The 19,307-nt window shown below is 38.1% G+C and overlaps 1 protein-coding gene across 1 annotated transcript in view; it reads left to right on the top strand.

Annotated features, from left to right (window-relative positions):
- The first annotated feature begins 2,768 nt into the window (after positions 1 to 2,768).
- WDR47 (WD repeat domain 47) overlaps positions 2,769 to 19,307 on the top strand; it is a 57,967-nt gene continuing 41,428 nt past the window's right edge. The window contains exon 1 of the mRNA XM_067727124.1: positions 2,769 to 3,060. The gene's annotated coding sequence lies outside the window, so the exon portion shown is untranslated. The remainder of the gene's footprint in view (positions 3,061 to 19,307) is intronic.

The following is a 19,307-nucleotide window of genomic DNA, read 5'->3' as shown; positions in this document are numbered from 1 at the left end:
TTTAATCATTAGACCAGCCAAAAAAAAAAAAAACTCAAAAAAGATAGAGGGGAGATTTCCCCCTTACCAACATATTATTAACATTTCCTAACACATAGTTTCTAGTTTTAAAAAATTGTTGAACTATTTCAATGACTTAATTTAAATAGGTTGAGTATTTCTTTCCAAAACAAGTATTTTATTTTATTTACTTTGTTTTCAATATAACATCCAGGTATTTACTTAATATAAATAAAAGCATACCTTTTTTACATTGAAACAAGAAGGTATGTTTCTTTACTAGGTTCAACCATCCGCATAGAATTTAAGCTTTTATTTAGGGGTGTGGAGAGGAGCTCTGGTAGACCCAGTATTCTACCTTCATAATCCTTGAACCTGTTTGAAGGAGAAGCAGCCGTGGTGGTACTTTGTTTTCCCAGAGCCAGAGCACTGCTGGCTCTGAAGCACACAGCTCTTTGGTGTGTATATTTATGAGTATGCATTCTAATGAGAGTGGAGCTTTTAAAACAAATTCCCTTATACCCATTGATCTTCCCCTGAACAACTTGAGGCAAGAGTTCCTTACTTAGGTTTGTACTCAGCTTCCTTTCTACTTTTGGGGAAACACCAAAACCTTTTATTCTCCCTTTTGGAAGTGAGATTTGAGAATCAGATGAACACGGGTCCACCTTAGCCTATAGGCTTGAGTCACAAGTCACCATGAATCATTCCATCAAGTTAGAACCTGCATTTTCAAATGATACCTAGCCTAGTTACTGATCCAGAGGAGGCACTCTAAATATTTGGTGAGTGATTGAGGCAGTACCTCAGGATGTGAGGACAGCCCTTCATCTAAGAAAGGCTTGTCCTTTCTGAACAATTCTCTGCTTTACAGCAACTAGAGTGAAAGACAAGAAGATCTAATCTTAACCAGCGTGGCTGAGTGTAGAAGGAAAGGTGATATCTTAGACTAACAGCTATTAAGGTTGTAGTGTAAAACTTGATGTTACATTAGGAAGCAAATACATAGTCAATGCATTTATCAGTGTACAAGTGATAAGATGTACCAGATGTCTTGTATTTCAGTGCCTGGTTCTTTTCCTCCTCTCATCCCCCTTTTCTGGAAATATAATGGTTGTGCATCTGCTTCCAATAATTCTGATTACTATTTACTGAAAACTTAGATGCAAATAACACTATGCCCTAGGGCATGAGGGATATAAACATGAATAAGACCTCTTATTCCCTCTGCCTTGTCAGAATAAAGTCCGTTTTCTTCAAGCTAAAATTTCCAGTTATTACACAGTGAGGTGGAGTAGATAAAGAAGGTTTTAAGATTCAGAATGGTTAGAATCTTGGCTCTGCTACCTATCAGCTGTTTGACCTTGGGTGATTTATTTCCCTTAATCTCTAAAATGGTAATAATTAACAGGCACTTTAAGGGAGATTGTGAGGCTTAAATGAGAATATAGGTGAAGCATTTTGTTTTGTAGTTAGTGAACACCAAAACCAATCTAGTGCCAGAAGGTCAGTTTCTTCCTTTTTATAGCACTCTGCCCCTATTAGGTGGTCAAATGTTTTTCAGATTGTTTCTGATTAGTAACTGTTTCTAGATTTAGTTGAAGATTTAAGTGATGCTGGTTCTTGTAACTGCTATTGTTTGAGAATCAAGATTGAGAAGCGAGTTGTCAGGTAAACTATACTGGTAAAATAATCAATAGACTATTTTATTTCCAAGATATATTTGCCCACTTTTTCATTTTATACGTTCTGTAAAGTTTTTGTTGTTGTTGCTGTGTTTTTAACATCAAGACCCTGGGTAACATTAACCTGTGTTTACATTTATTTTTCTGTCGCTTATCACTGAGAGCGTTCTTAATGAAGACTTTCTTCCAGGAGTTAATCAGGGCTAGGCAATTGAAGTTTTGCAGTTAAGCTTCTGTGCTTAAATTGTTTTCCATCAATTTGTAAATGTTTTTCTTAGAACCTTTTCCTCAAGCTATAGCTTCTTTTATCTTGAATTGGGTCAAATTCTTCCTTTCCAGAAATGTTTCTGATGTTTATTACCAGTCCCTTTTGCCACATTTCCCTCACTTTGGGAGGCCCCACTTACTCTTGGCTTTTAGCCTTTGTGAGGACCAAGTTCTTACAGGTTTGTGTCCTGTATTCTTTCGTTAGCTCTACATGGTTTTACCCCTGAATGCTTAATTCAGCTCGGTTGAGCATCAGGTATATTTGTGGAATGCTGCTGCACCGATAGGGTGGGAACTAGTGAAGTCTGCTGTCATGGGGCTTACAACCAAAACGGGTGATGGAAAACAGTGTTAACTGTTAAATAACAAAAATACTTCAAGCTTCAAGAAGGGGGAATTAAACTGCTGGAGTCTTCAGGAAGGAAGTGGAACAGGGAAAAGCAGAGAGGAGAAGGCGGCGAGATTTATTTCGTTATCCTTTATTAATAGATCAACAGCGAGGAGTCTTAAGAGTCACTTCTAATGCGCAGACGACTCTCGATCGGAGGAGACAACTCCCTCCGCCCTATTTCGGGACGCGGGGTCATCAGCCACCAAAGGGTCTGCGTGCCGGGTGCTGGTCTCTCACGCAGTCGCCGCGCCGGCTTTTCCTTCGAGTCCAGCTGGTCCTTGGAGCGCAAGCGGGGAGCCGGTCCACCAGACCAGTCCCCACCGTGCCCCGGGCTGGCGCCCGCCCAGCCGACTCTCCCTTCGACGCAGGCACCTGCCTGGCCGCCCCGCTCGGCGGGGTCCTGAGGCGCCTCGGGGAAGCGCGGCGATTGGCTGCGGCTCGGGGCTGGTGCTCGGCTGCAGCGCCGCTTGACAACCGCAGTGTGTGAGAGGCTGAGCGGACGGTCGCCGGTCCGGGAGGGGGAGACGGGAGGAAAGACAGACTGACGAGCTGATGGATTGACGCGCGGGCGGCTGGAGGCAGGACCGACGTCGAGCCCAGACCGCCGCCCTCACACTCCCTTTCCAGCCCGGAGCCCGCCGCTTGGGGGCCCCGTCCTCCGGCCTCCGCGCCGCTTTCTCCTCCGCGATTTCTCCGGGCTCGTCCCGGAGCCCTCAGGTGAGCGACTTCGGGAGGCGGAGGCGGGGTCGGGCCGCGCTGCACACCGCGGGTTGCCATGGTCACCCGTCACCGCCTGTCACCACTTGACAGGGCTGCGACCGTGGCGACCCCCAAGGGCGGCGTTCGCGGCCCCGGAGAAGGGTCTTGGGTAGGCTTGGGTGCTGACTGGGTGGCGACTGGGGTCGTGGGTGAGGCCCCGGCGCCGACGGATGGGGGCCAGGCCCCGACGGGAAGCCGCCGCTCCTGAGCCACACCTTTCTGTCGCTGCCAACCCGGCTCCGGGGGCCGAGCGACGGCCCTCGCCCTGGCACCGCCCGCCCCTGACCAGTAAGCCAGCGCAGGGTTGGTGCCCACCTCGCTGCTGCTGTGGGGCGGGAGGGCGGCCGACTGCTCTGATTCTTCCTTCCTCGCCCCTCTGCCGAGCCCGAGCGACAGCCGAGGGACGCGTTCGCGTCCCATTCTGGGCACGCCTTGGCCGGGAGGAGGGGAAGGCGCTGCGGGGCTGGGGCAGCCCTGCGGGGGCCGGGTTTGGCCTTTCTGACGTCAGTGGTCAGTGGCAGCAGGGCTTTGGGGGTCTGGGCGGGGTCGCGGAGGGGGGCAGCGACTGGATTTGGAACTCGGGTTGGACCGGTGCCCCGGGGGCGTCTGCGTAGGAGACACGGGAACGGGAGCTTGTAGAACTCTTAGGGTTAAGCCGCTTTCTTATGTTGGGGAGAAAGAGATTGGGGCTGCAGCTCTGGCGCGAGGCCTTGGGCGAAAGGGGCGGGGGCAGGCAGGGGCAGCCTTTGACCAGTATTTGATTTTTTTCTTTTCTGTACCCAGAGGTGCAGTCAGTAACCACGCATGATATCTGAGCAGAGCGTTTTTGGCAACTTTGTTCTCTCTGCATAATGAAGGGAGAAGTCTTTGTTCCACCCACATTCATAGGTTATGATCCTAACACTTATTTCCCTCCCTTTGCTGCGGACTTCTTAGAATGCTTCAAGAAGTTAATGGCACAGAGATTAACATGTAGGCTTTAATACGTTATAAACCTTTTCTTTACAGTAAATCCAAGTAGAATTTTTTTTGTCTCCAGTGTTGGTACGTGTTGCCTTGAAATTTTACTAGAAAGGAGAAACGCCTAAGAGCCCATTTTCCTTTTTATGACATATTCTTTGGTCTTGTGTAGGAGGAAAATGTAATGAACAATTTTACCTCAGGTTTCAGTGGGTAGATTGCTTCCACACAGGAAAGAAAAATTATTTTAGTGACCAACCAGTTAAGCCATAACCGTATATTGTTAGGGGAAAAACACACACAAACACTTGAATTTGATGCCATTATGGATATGTAATTTTTTTGTGAAGGAATTTTAACCTGTTTTCTTCCCACCCTCCCACTTCCTAATTCTTGTCTTTTTCTTTTTTTTTTTTTTTAAAGTCAGTACTAGGAATGTATCATAAGAGAGCAGGGGTACTATCTTATGTTCCTAGTTACATAATTGTGTTCAGCCTCTTTTTCTGTTTGTGAAATCGAGTTTATCAGTTAGTTACTTACTAAATAGTGTGTGATATGCTTTGATATATGCTGCAAAATAAGTATGAAAAGATGCAGTTTTCCTCAGTAGCTCAGTAAGCTGGAAATCAGATTTCTAGGATTTAAGTTTCCCTTTGCTACTGATTGCAATCTTGGAAGAGGTACTTACCCTACTAGTGACTTAATTTCCAGACGATAGTACTTGCTGTTGTATTAGTCTCGGAATGAGCTCTGAAGTTGAACAAAGTAAAGTATTTGAAAGCACTTTGGAAAAAAATTTAAGGCATCTGTTGATTACCTTTTAACAGAATGGAGCATTGACATGGCTAATTAAAATTTTCTGCATGATCTATTTAGTATTTCTAGGTCCAGGACCTTATTTCTTACAGTGGCCTTAAAAAGGCTCATGGAAACTATTAAGATGTGTCTTTACCCCGTGGCAGAGGTTCTTTATTACTGTGGTGACATGGAGAAAAGGGTGTTTCCTCCCTATATGTGGGTCAGGATTGCTTTCCTGCTTTCAGTAGGGTATTCTCATATTTTAGAAAATAAGGCTATGGCCAATAACTCTTACTTGAGTTTCATTTGGTGTTAAATAATCCTCAGCGTGCATCATTGGTTCTTGAATAACCAAGAAATAGCTTACTTATCCCTCCGACCTTTGCTTTTCAAATAGGAGTATTAGTGATAAGCTGCAATGTGACAAGAGATAAATCTGTTGTCACAGAACATGGCACACACTAATGGAGTTGTCATCAATTTCACTTGAAGAGTTTGATAAAAAATAGTGTTTTTATATTAAACAGAAGATATATGGAGAATGTAATATTCACACTAATTTCTAGGTAAAATTCAAGGACTGCAAAGAAATTTTATGCTTATGGGCTCTGTGGGGATGGGTTCAGTTTCTTCTGTCCTTATGGAGAAAAGTTTAAGAAGCATTGCCTTAGACTTACTCAGCTAATAAATGACAAATCACTACATAGGACAGGAAATAAGTTGAATTCCGTTTTCTAAAACTTTGACATTAGCCTCAAGATTACTTGAATCCTAACTATCCTCTCTTTGTTTTCACCCCTGTATATGTTAGAATGTTATAGTGGAAAGGTCACAGGATTTTAGACCCGGTCGTCCCATTCTTGCTTCTGCACTTTTTGCAGTATGACCTTAGACAAGTAACTGACGTCTCAGAGTATTAGTGTAATCATCTGTAAAATGAAACTGGAGAGTTGTGAGTGTTATATAGATGAAGGATGGGAGTATTTAGCACAGGATCTGACATAGTGGATACACAATAAATGTTAGTTACTTTTTCACAATAATGTTACTTTTCCCTTCCCATCTCTGCATGTTAGGATATTAACAATCCTTCAGACCCATTCTTAGCAAGATACCTCAGAACTTCCATAGCATTTTATTTGTAATTTTGTATGATACTCTTTACTTTATATTTTATGTATATTATTTTTATACAGAAGACTTTAATCCAGGTCTTCAGGTTATAAATCCAGTGCTGACCATGTCTGAGAATACTTTTTTTTTTTTTTTTTGCCATTTAATTTTGAGACCATTACATTGAATAGCCAAAGCTTACATATTTCAGCTGATTTTTCTTCCTTTTTATTTTGAGTTTGTTTTTGTTTGTGTAAAAAGATACCTTACAAAACACCACACCCTCCCTTAGAAGCCTTTGTTTTGTGTTTTATCTTCTTGTTCACCATAGTAACTCAATCATTGTATCCCAGGGATGCAGCATCGTGTCAGCACATAATAGACACAAGTATTTTTAAATGAATACTTACTTCAAACATGTTACCACAAGTAGGAGTCTCTCCATATGGCATCTTTAACATAATTGATCTAATCAGGATTCCCAATGTTTCAAAGTTACACCTAAAATTTTTTTAAAAAACAAGGTAAAAAAAAAAACAAGGTAAACTTTTTCCAGAGTAAATTTTTATAGTTATCTGTAGCACAGTAGCTCTTCCATAGCATGTTATTAGCAACCCTAAGGACAATGCCCTTACCTTATGAGTTCTAAAGGGGATAAATTTATATTGCACCAATCACATGCTTGCCACTCTACTAGGAGGTTGATCCCATTTCACAAGTCAACACTCTATTTTATAGAGAAACAGTACTACATGAAAAAGGACATAAAATTTTTATATTATTTATAGTTGATATATTTGATTTAAATAATGAATTCTGTGAAATGAATGAGTTTCTATGATTAAGTGCCATGTTTTGTGACTTTTGTTGATCTATTGAAAAAGAAAATGGAACTTACATAAAATCTTTGCGAAAGCTTTATAGAACTGAGCTAAAATTGGTGCCTTAATGTCCATTTTGGTTTAACATTTTTTCCTGTTTATTTATCTATTTTCTTCCAGTTTTATTGAGATATCATTGACATATAGCACTGGATAAGTTTAAGGTGTACAGCATAATAATTTGACTTACATACATTACAAAATAATTATCACAGCAAGTTTAGTAAACATCCATCATCTCATATAGATACAAAATTTAAAAAATAGAAAAAAATATTTTCCCTTGTGATGAGAACTCTTAGGATTTACTCTCAACAACTTTCCTGTATAATATACAGCAGTGTTAATTATTTTTATCATGTAGTGCATTACATTCCTAGTACTTGTTTATCTTATAACTGGAAGTTTGTACCTTTTGACAGCCTTCATCCAGTTCTCCCTTCCCCTGCTCCTTACCTCTGGTAACCACAAATCTGGTCTCTTTTTTCTATGAGTTTGTTTGTTTGTTTTTGAAGTATAATTGAAGTATAATTATTGAAGACTGTGTTAGTACCTATTATATAACATAGTGATTTGATATTTCTATACATTTCAAAATGATCACCATAATAAGTCTAGTTACAATATGTCACCCTACAAAGATACTACATAGTTATTGACTATATTCCCCACACTATACATTTTATACCCATGACTCATTTGTTTCAGAACTGGAAATTTGTACCTCTTAATTTCCCTCACCTATTTCTTTTCACCCCCAACACCCTTCCCCTCTGGCAACCACCTTTTTGTTCTCTATGTATAACTGTTTCTGTTTTATGTTTTTTAGATTCCACATGTAAGTGAAATCATACAGTATTTACCTCTCTCTGTCTGACTTATTTCATTTAGCATAATACCCTGAAGGTCCATCCATGACAAGACTTCATTCTTTTTTATGGCTGAGTAATATTCCATTGTGCATATGTGTATGTGTGTGTGTGTATACACACACACACACACACACACACACACACACACCACATCTTCTTTCTCAGTTCAAATACTGATGGGTACTTCGGTTGCTTCCATATCTTGGCTTTTGTAAATAATGCTGCAGTGAACATAGGGGTGCATATATCTTTTCTAATTAATGTCTTCGTTTTCTTCAGATAAATATCCAAGAGTGGAATTACTGGGTCCTATGGTAGTTCTATTTTTAATTTTTTGAGGAATCTCTGTACTGTTTTCCATAGTGGCTGCACCAATTTACATTCTCACCTACAGTCCACGAGGGTTCCATGTTCTCCACATCCTCACCAGCACTTGTTATTTGTTGTCTTTTTCAATAATAGCCATTCTGACATGTGTGAGGTAATATCTCATTGTGGTTTTGATTTGTATTTCCCTGATGATTAGTGATGTTGAACATCTTTTCATGTGCCCGTTGGCCATCTGTATATCTTTGGAAAAATGTCTGTTCAGATTCTTTACCCATTTTTTAATCAGGAATCGGGTTGCTTTTTGATGTTGAGATGTATGAGTTCTTTGTATATTTGGATATTAACCCCTTACTGTATATGTTGTTTGCAAATTTTTGTAAATTTTGCTGTTTTGTTGTTTACATTATTTTGAGAGCTTGGAAACAGAATTGGGTTGGTCTTCTTTCCAACTTCAGGAAAAGCTTTTGAAATGAAATTCTGGGAAGTGCAAAAAACAATATCTCACAACTAGATGGTGTAAAGCAACTTTAGGTGTGTCTAGGTGTGTTCATTGTATAGTACCCACATAATGGGAATTGTTAATTTCACTGTGTACAGTTGTTGACCAGACCATACCTGGAGTATTGTGTTCTATTTCAGATGCTTTAAAGAGAGAGATTAACAAATGTTCAGAGGAGAATGACTAGAATTGTAGGGGATCTGGAAGGTATGTGAAGAATGGTTGAAGGAAGTAGGGAAATAGACCTGATGATTGTCAGATTCAAATGTGTAAAAGTTTTTAATGTAACAGATTTTTATTATGCTGACCCAAAGACATACCTAGATGAAAGTAGATTTTAATTCAATATTAGAAAACAAAACAAAATGCCTTTTTATACTTGAGAAAAAATTGAAGGAATTCTGTATTATCTATTGCTGTGTAACAAATTACCCCAAAACTAAGTGGCTTAAAATAGCAAATATTTATCTCACTGTTTCTGAGGGTCCCAACATCCCAGCTGGGAGCCTCTGATTTTAGGTCTCTCTTGAGGTTGCAGTCAAGTTTCTTACAGGGGCTGTGGTCTCACCTGAAAACTCGACTCGGGGATGATCTCCTTCCAAGCTCAGTGACCTGGACCTCTGTTCCTTGTTGGACTGAGGGCTTCCGCTCTTCACAGGCTGTTGACTGAAGGCTTCCCTCAGTTCTTTGTTACTTGGACCTTTCCACAAGGTTGCTTCATGACATGGCAGCTGGCTTCCCAGAGTGAGCAGTCTGAGAGAGGGCACATGTGTGCCCTCAGGATGGATGTTACCATCTCTTTATAAATCTTGGAAATGACATCCCAACACTTCCACTCTGCACTTGGGTACAAGTGAGTCAGTAAATCCAGTCCACACTCAAGGGCCAGGGACTACAAAAGGATGTAAAAACACTAGTAGTCTTATTGGTGACCGCCTTAGAGACTGTCTTCCATAGGTGCCTTGGGGGGTATAGAAATTTTCTGTTATTGGAGGCATTTATGTAGAGGTTGGCAGACCATCTCTCAGAGTTAAGTGTTCAGATATTCTGTACTAAATTAGAGAGTGGACAGAGGTACCTTCCAACTCAATTCTATGATAAGTTTATAAATGCGAAGGAAGTAGAAAAGTTAAGAATAGAAAACTTTAATGGGTAATTAGTATATACTCTGTTGTGCTTCTTTCTATAGTTAATATTGTATAATTTGTGTTATTTTTAGTAAGCTTTGAAGTTTTTGTGACTCTTGGTTCAGTATATTTTCTTATGTTTCTGAATGTACCACTATATAATAGATATAGTCCTATACTTACTGACAAACCATTTTTTTTTTAACATCTTTATTGGGGTATAATTGCTTTACAATGGTGTGTTAGTTTCTGCTTTATAACAAAGTGAATCAGTCATACATAAACATATGTTCCCATATGTCTTCCCTCTTGCGTCTCCCTCCCTCCCACCCTCCCTATCCCACCCCTCCAGGCTGTCACAAAGCACCGAGCCAATATCCCTGTGCCATGCGGCTGCTTCCCACTAGCTATCTACCTTACTACGTTTGTTAGTGTGTATATGCCCATGACTCTCTCTCGCCCTGTCACAGCTCACCCTTCCCCCTCCCATAACCTCAAGTCCGTTCTCTAGGAGGTCTGCGTCTTTATTCCTGCTTTACCCCTAAGTTCTTCATGACATTTTTTTCCTTAAATTCCATATATATGTGTTAGCATACGGTATTTGTCTTTTTCTTTCTGACTTACTTCACTCTGTATGACAGACTCTAGGTCTATCCACCTCATTACAAATAGCTCAATTTCGTTTCTTTTTATGGCTGAGTAATATTCCATTGTATATATGTGCCACATCTTCTTTATCCATTCATCCGATGATGGGCACTTAGGTTGTTTCCATCTCCGGGCTATTGTAAATAGAGCTGCAATGAACATTTTGGTACATGACTCTTTTTGAATTTTGGTTTTCTCAGGGTATATGCCCAGTAGTGGGATTGCTGGGTCATATGGTAGTTCTATTTGTAGTTTTTTAAGGAAAGTCCATACTGTTCTCCATAGTGGCTGAACCAATTCACATTCCCACCAGCAGTGCAAGAGTGTTCCCTTTTCTCCACACCCTCTCCAGCATTTATTGTTTCTAGATTTTTTGATGATGGCCATTCTGACTGGTGTGAGATGATATCTCATTGTAGTTTTGATTTGCATTTCTCTAATGATTAATGATGTTGAGCATTCTTTCATGTGTTTGTTGGCAGTCTGTATATCTTCTTTGGAGAAATGTCTTTTTAGGTCTTCTGCCCATTTTTGGATTGGGTCGTTTGTTTTCTTGTTATCTGACAAACCATTTTTTATGTAGTTCAGTTTTGAAGCATACCCACATATCTTTAAGTTCTGCTTTTCTCGTTGAAAACAAAAAAGTGTGGGAGTAAAAAAAGAACATAAAGGATAATTTTAATCTATTTTACAAAGCACTCTTTTGGTACCTTGGCTTTAGGTGTGACAGAAAACAATACTAGAGATTTCATCATATAATGAAAGGTTCAATTGTGTTCTTAGATAAAGCATACCTTTTACCACAGATAAGGTAAAAACACACAAACAAGCAAATAAAGAATACTGTATGAATTTATATGAATATTCACTTTGATCTTAGTTGATGTAGCATTAATTTGTGATTAGAGTCTATACTTAAAATTTTTGGTACAAATATTAATCTTAAAACAATTCTACATTTCTTACTTACATGTGTTTTTATAGGTTGAAATTTTGCTTAATAAACATTTGAATGTTTACGATAAGGTGCTGTGATAATTTAAGGAATAAGCTATTTAAAACTCCTTTAGGACTTCCCTGGTGGCATAGTGGTTAAGAATCCACCTGCCAATGCAGGGGACAAGGGTTCGAGCCCTGGTCAGGGAGGATCCCACATGCCATGAAGCAACTGGGCCTGTGCGCCACAGCTACTGAGCCTGCACGCCAGAACTGCTGAAGCCCGCGCTCTGCAACCAGAGAAGCCACCGCAATGAGAAGCCTGTGCACCACAACAAAGAGTAGCCCCCGCTCGCTGCAACTAGAGAAAGACCACGGGCAGCAACGAAAACCCAACGCAGCCAATAAATAAATAAATAAACGAACATCCTTTATCTTAAAAAAAAAAATTAAGTGTGGTTTATCAAGTAGGGTTAGGAAGTATATTTTATTAGACCTGGAGAGATCTTTTAAAATAAAAAATAGGGCTTCCCTGGTGGCGCAGTGGTTGAGAATCCTCCTGCCGATGCAGGGGACACGGGTTCGTGCCCCGGTCCGGGAAGATCCCACGTGCCGCGGAGCGGCTGGGCCCGTGAGCCATGGCCGCTGAGCCTGCGCGTCCGGAGCCTGTGCTCCGCAATGGCAGAGGCCACAACAGTGAGAGGCCCGTGTACCGCGCAAAAAAAAAAAAAAAAAAAAAAGTCTGGTTAGATTGTTATTAATGTAGACTTCTAGCTTGTTTACTCACCCTATTAACATTGTTTAATAGAAAAATAATTTGAAGAATCATAGAACTATGGACCTCTGTTGGAATAATTTTTATATATTATTTCAGTAAAATGAAGGTTTTTCATTTTGGCATATTTAGATGACTCTATCCATCTTATGTTTTTCCTTGCTTTTGTAAAGTATTGATGCCCTTCCCTTTCTTGGGAATCAGTGTGATACAGTAGGAAGAGCTTTAGAATCTGGTCAACTTATGGTTCCAATCTTGTTCTAGGGTTTTAACCTTTGTCTGCCGTATTTTCTTCCTTCCTTCCGTCCCTTCCTATTTCTATCTCTCTGTCTCTCTTTGCCTCTCCTCTATGTCTCTTATTTCTTTTACTCTTTCACAGTCAGAAATTCTAATTTTTATTGTTACAAAGCTTAGGATATGAATTGGGGAGGAGGAGGCAATTTCTTGCCTGACTATCAAGATAAGGCAGCCCAGATGTTTAAGGAACTAATGAAAAATTGATCTAAAAGTTAATCTAAATATATATATTTTTTCCTCCTCTTTGCCTCTTTGTTTTGTTACACAATTAAATAGGTTCCCTCAGATACTTTTAAGAGATTTCCTGGATGGTGTTGACAGGGATGTTGATATCAGGATTTATGTCCTGACACACTTCTGAAAGAAGTATTCAGCTGCTGGTGAGATGTTCAGCCTTAATATAAATACTGGGCTAATTTTTTAACCTTACAAAGCTTAGTATCTTCATCTGTAAAATGGGGATGAAATTGCCAATCTTGTAAGATTGTTATAAAGATCAATTAAACAACATAAGTAAAGATCCTAGAATAGTTTTTGTACTCAATAGTTTTTGCATTGTAAATGTAGCAGTTGATCCTATCTTTGGGATTCTATTCTACCTGGTACCTTGATATAGAAGAGAACTTTTGAGATCTAATTCTATAATTTTTTTTCATTTTCACAGTTTTTTCTGTGTAAAATTAAAAATTTTATTTATATAAGAAATGTATGTATAAATGTACAAGTAATGCATGAATATATATTGGTTGTAAAGCATTCAGATAATACAAACGATAAAGAGTAAAAAACCTCCCTTCAACCCCTTTCCCTTCCTAGTTCCCCACCCTCTATCCAATCTCATTCCTCTCTTCAGAGGTAACCACTCTGAACAGTTTGATAAGTATCTCTCCAGTCCTCTCTTTGTCATTTATTTAGACACAGAGATATTATGCCCTCCCTTTTAAAAAAGATAAATTGGCCTATTTATATTCATCCATTCAACAAATATTTATTGATAGCTGTATTGTTCTGTGATGTACCTTTTTATTGTTAAGGTACAGTAGATCTACGTCACTGCATTAGTATTCTATAGTGTGAATTTACCATAATTTAACAATTCTCCTATCGAGAGCTCAGTTTGTTTCTAGTTTTTCTCTATTACGAGCAAATCTTAAGGAACATCTTTATATATGTATCTTTATATATATTTGCAAGTATTTTTGCAGAATAGGTTCCTAGAAATAGAATTGGAATCAGTGAGTCAAAGAGTATATACATTTAAAATTTTCATAGATGAAAATTTCATGCTGTCAAATTCTTTTTCAAAACGTCTGTCCCAGAACTTCGCTGTTGGCACAGTGGTTAAGAATCTGCCTGCCAGTGCAGGGGACATGGGTTTAATCCCTGGTCTGGGAAGATCCCACATGCCGCCAAGCAACTAAGCCCGTGTGCCACAACTACTAAGCCTGTGCTCTAGAGCCTGCGAGCCATAACTGCTGAGCCTGCACGCCCCAACTGCTGAGCCCGCGTGCTGCAACTACTGAAGCCTATGTGCCTAGAGCCTGTGCTCTGCAATAAGAGAAGCCACCACAATGAGAAGGCTTCACCACAATGAAGAGTAGCCCGCTCGCCGCAACTAGAGAAACCCTGTGTGCAGCAACAAAGACCCAACACAGGCAAAAAAAAAAAAAAAAGTCCCAATTTATAGTCTTAACACAGCATATGAAGGGGCATTTACACTCTTGCCAACACTATATATTATCAGGTCTTTTAAATTTTTCCATAAATGGTATCTTTAATATTACTAGTGAAGTTGAACGTCTTCTCATAAATTCTTTGGTTATTTGTAATTCTGTGAATTGTCTGGATTTTTTGCTTATTGTTCAACTGGAATTTTGGGGGAGATATTGATTTGAAGATGCTATTTTTATGTTCTAGATGATAATCACTTAGCTGTTTATATGTATTGTATTTGGTCCTTGTTTGTCCCTTGTCTTTTAACTTTATGGCAACTTCTGTTAAATGGAAGATTTACATTTTACATTTTTAGTGCCAAATTTAGCAATTTTTAAATTTATCTTTTCTGTTTTTTTAAAAAATAAATTTATTTATTTTTATTTTTGGCTGTTTTGGGTCTTTGTTGCTGCGCGTGGGCTTTGTCTAGTTGCCACGAGCAGGGGCTACTCTTCGTTGTGGTGCACAGGCTTCTCCTTGTGGTGGCTTCTCTCGTTGCGGAGCGCAGGCTCTAGGCAGGCAGGCTCAGTAGTTGTGGCGCATGGGCTTAGTTGCTCCGCGGCATGTGGAATCTTCCCGGACCGGGGCTCGAACCCGTTTGTTCCCCCTGGATTGGCAGGCGGATTCTTAACCACTGCACCACCAGGGAAGTCCACCTTTTCTGGTTTTTATGTGACTCAATTATACAGCCTGTGTCTGCTTATCTTGTACATTTTTAGTACTTTAGTAATTAAGTATGTTTTTTAAATACTTGTGGGTTTGAATATGCAAACAATTCAAATACTTTAATCTCATAAAGAAAGATTGAAATAATATTTGAATCTGATCTGAGAAGAGGTCTCAGGTTATAAAAGAAATACAAATCACACTGAAATGTTATTGCTTCATCATATACACAGTGAATACATTATATTCATTATATTTCTAGTTCTTTCCAGGTTTTTGCAATTGGAAATTCATTATTTATGTTTCATGTATAATATTTCAATTTTTTGGAATAGGTAATAATTGTACATGGTACAAAATTGACAAGGTACAAAAGGGTATGTAGTGAAAAATCTTCCATTTCTATTCTTTATTATCCAGTTTTCCCTCTTGGAGGCAGCCATTTTTATCAATTTCTTGTGTCTTTTTCCAGAGATATTTTATGCATATACACAACATATTGTTTATGTTAATTGATTCTTTTCTTTTTATAGCTATATAAAGCTGCACCTGCTTTAAACATAATTTGTTCTTCACACCAAAAATCATTCACAGTTCCAGAAGGTAAATTAAAATAATTGATGAATAGAGAACAGCTGTCAACAGTAAGAAGGGACACACACTGCATCCATGTTAGCCGATTAGCAGACGTGACAGAGCCTTGCAGTTAGAAGGGCTTTTCTTTTGTTTGTTTACTTAAATGATCTAAAACAAGTCTATTTTCTTTCTTCTTATTAAACTGACCTAAGGATCAGAGACTTCTGATTATTCCAGACTTGCTATTTCCCCCTAAGAATATATACTTCCTGTTACTGAAATGTGAGTTAAAACAAATTATAAAAGTTGAAGGGAAATCATAGAAATTAGCCAAACTAACCCTCTTATTTTATGTATGAAGAAATTGAGGCCCATAGAAATTGTGACTTGCAGTGTCACATTTATATTCCTGAAGGACCAGACATTTACAATTAAATGATCTGGCAGCAACATAAGTTTTTGGAATGCTATTTTATTAAAGAGATAGCTAGCAAGTTTTTTCTCACTCTTTTTTTCTTTCTTTTTTTAAGGAAAAAGTACCATAGTCTTATGTTGCAGTTTGATATTTTATGAAAAAGCTTCATAGTACTTCATTTCCTTATCTGCATTTTTGCCTGTAAACTGGAATGGTAAAGGACTATTGTTCAGCGTTAGGCACTCTGTAATTCTTGGAAGGTTAAAGAAAGTGGTGTTTATTGTTTAGGATGGAGATGGGGATTAATGGAGCCTTTTTATGCACTTTTTTCTTGATTATAAAATATTTAGTGGCTGTGCCTTAATTCCCTTAATCTTATGCTTCTGAATCATTCTCAGCCTTATGCTTCTGAATCATTCTTAGCCTTGTGCATTTTTCTTCCTTTCTAATCTGTATTGTAAGTAAGTAGAAGAAGAACCTCATTGCAAAGGAACATTTAAATATCTATTTATATTTGGCTAGAAAGCTACCACTGATATATTTTTCATGAAACTTTTTCCGTATCTATGTATGGAAATATACATAGAAGTCAATATATTTCTATTACCATTCTTTTTTTTCTTATCTGTTGTTAACATTTTACCTTTAATCTTAGATTTCTAAAAATAATTTTATTTCTTGCCCTCTAATACATTCTTCTAATCTTGATTCACTAAGACAGTAATCAGCAGGAGTCCATATAGAGACACCATCTGGAATTTAGTTTCTGTAGGTGTTAATTGTATATTAGTACTAAAATACTAACCACTTTCCAGCTGGTTTCCAGATATATTTATTTTTAAAGAAAACTCTTGTTTCCTTACCTCACTTAGTCCAGATATTGAATATAAGTAAACATTTATTTCTTAAAGGAAAATTCATAGCATTCATGTTTCTGTGATTTTTTTTTACAGTAAATCTATCATTTAATACGGAAATACTGAAACACTCTGATTCCTCCTCCCCCATTTTGTTGTCTGTTTTCAGTGGAATACACTTTACTGTTGGTCCTATATAAATTGTGCGTGATGAGTAATTGTTCACATGTACCATGGGCTGGCAGGTCTACCTAAGATGTTATCAAGGCTGACTTTGGCTAAATAGTCAGATTAAAGGGCCAGAGCTTTATCCTTTTGAATGGCTTCTTTTTTTTTTTTTTTTTTTTGGCTGCATCACGTGGCTTGTGGGATCTTAGTTCCTTGACCAGGGATCTAACCCATGCCTTCCGCAGTGAAAGCACAGTGTCCTAACCACTGGACCGCCAGGGAATTCCCTTGAATAGCTGTTAGAACAGTTGCAAACAAAAGCATCTACTCTGTACTTTTTAAGAGACATTTCTTCATTGATGTTTTTGCTTCTTAAGTTAATAAGTGTTAATTTATAACACCTATTACATACTGTACATCTGATTAAAAAATCATTTTAGTGGTTCCTAAGCTAGTTAAATCTTACTTTGGATTTGTAGTCCCCTTGAGGGGAGGGGAAGAGGCATTTATTATTGAATTCTACTCCTCTGAATTAGCAAAAAATTCTAGCTTTGTAGTGATTAGTAGTTTAAGGAAATTAAAGAATGAATCATGCTTTTATGTTATGTTTAAAAATATATACATATCTAATTTCTAAATTATATAGTTAGGATTTTGGGAGCCTTTACAAATGTTTCAGTAACACAGGGTGGGTTACAAAAGAATAATTCTAAGATATAGTCATTATGTTATGTGTCTATGTTTTATGTTGTATCCAGCAACAGTAAAGTTTATAAGAGTTAAAATTCTGGGTTGGGTGATTAAAATATCATACTTTTCTACTGGGAATTCTACAGTATAGAATTAAAACTTATCTTTTTAAATGAATTATTTTTTATTTTTTAAATGAATTTTTTAAAACCCTGAATAATTCTAGGGTAATTAAGATCTATTTTTTGTATCTATTCAAATTCTAGATATAAAGTCAGTGTAAAATATGTATCTGTAAGAATATACTACTTCTTTTTCTCTTAGGTTTTATTAATCAGAAATGATGGCAGCATGAAACTTGTGGGACTATTGCCATAGATTCGTAGTAACTCCAGAGTTACTTAGTATTAGACTGAATGTTGAATGAGGCCTATAAAATGTTTAATATCATTGGATGTATTGAACATTAGAAAATTATAGTCTCAGTTCTGTATTAAGTTGTGTGATTGGTATATGGTGATTTAAGTGAAGTGCCCTCTAAGATTCGAGGGGAGTTTACAATTATTTTTCTGAGAGTTAAATTAGCAAAAGCCATTCTTTTCTAGTAAGAATTATCTGAAGATTTGGGGAATGCTAAAATTGCTAATCTCAGAGACACAGTTCTGAAATATGATCAGAATTTATTGAATGGAAATATCATTAACTTTATTGTACAGAGTCTTTTGGACAAAGTCTATGAAGAGAAGGGTGGTCAGCTCAGAAGATAGCAAAGGGAAACCCAAAGCATGAGGAATTGGGTGGCTGGCCTGTTGGGGGAGAGAGATTTGTGAGTTGTCTGTTTCCTGAGGTAGGCATGTCCTTATTGTGGAGATGGATGTATGAGATTAGCTTAGTCTGATGTCATTAAGTATTTGAATCATAATTATTTTTCCATGCTCTGTCCCTTGTTTACTCTATCACCTTCTCCACCTAAGAGAGAAAATGTATTCATCTGATGAACATTCTAGTCTGCTAGATGTTTGTACTTCTCATTATGAAGAAATAAATTGTCAAAATAGTAGACAAAAAATAAACCCATGTGCATACATGCATATGTTTATGTTTCTGTGAATTTGGTTGAAGATAGGTCCTGTGAGAAGATAATTGGTCCTGTGAGAAAGATACGTTTACAGTCTGTTTCATCTGATGAGGTCTGTTTGCAGCTAGTCCGCTTAGCTTGGTACTCTTGTACTGCTCTGAGCGTGAACATTTGAAAACTGCAGCAACTTAGGCCATTTAACTTGTGTGGCCTTATCTTTAAAATGAGAGTGTTAATCTAATGATCTTCAGAATTCCTCCTAGTTCTAATTCTTGATGAATTAACCTGTGTGCTCAATTGTATCACTGCAGACTTACAAGTGAGAGAAGGGATTTGAGAGAGCTGAAATATCACTGATGTTTAAGTTGGTAGTACCAATATGACTTAAAGTTGCACATTTTAACCAACCTTGTTTTGTTTGGTTCCAAAGTATAGGGTACAACATTTTACTTGTTGCTGCTACACTCTATAAGTTTCTTAAGGACAGAGCCAATGTGTCCTGAATATACAGGACAGTGTCTATCACAGAGAAAAGACAGTAAGTGCTTATTGAATTAGTGTGTAGGGCATAGCTAAACATGGTTTGGTTATTAGTGATTTTTTAAAATATTCTTTATTATGGCAAATTTTAAACGTATGTAGGAGTAGACAGAATAATATTGTCTTAGTTCATTTGGGGTGCTATAACAGAATACCATAGACTAGGTGGTTTATTTATAGCATTAATTTATTGCTCACAGTTCTGCAATAGATGCTGGAAGTCTGAGATAAGGGTGCTAGCATAGTTCCGTTCTGGTGAGAGCCCT

This window comes from Pseudorca crassidens, chromosome 2 (genome assembly GCF_039906515.1).
Source record: "Pseudorca crassidens isolate mPseCra1 chromosome 2, mPseCra1.hap1, whole genome shotgun sequence".
Classification (NCBI taxonomy): domain Eukaryota; kingdom Metazoa; phylum Chordata; class Mammalia; order Artiodactyla; family Delphinidae; genus Pseudorca; species Pseudorca crassidens.
This window is presented reverse-complemented; position numbering and strand designations above follow the sequence as displayed.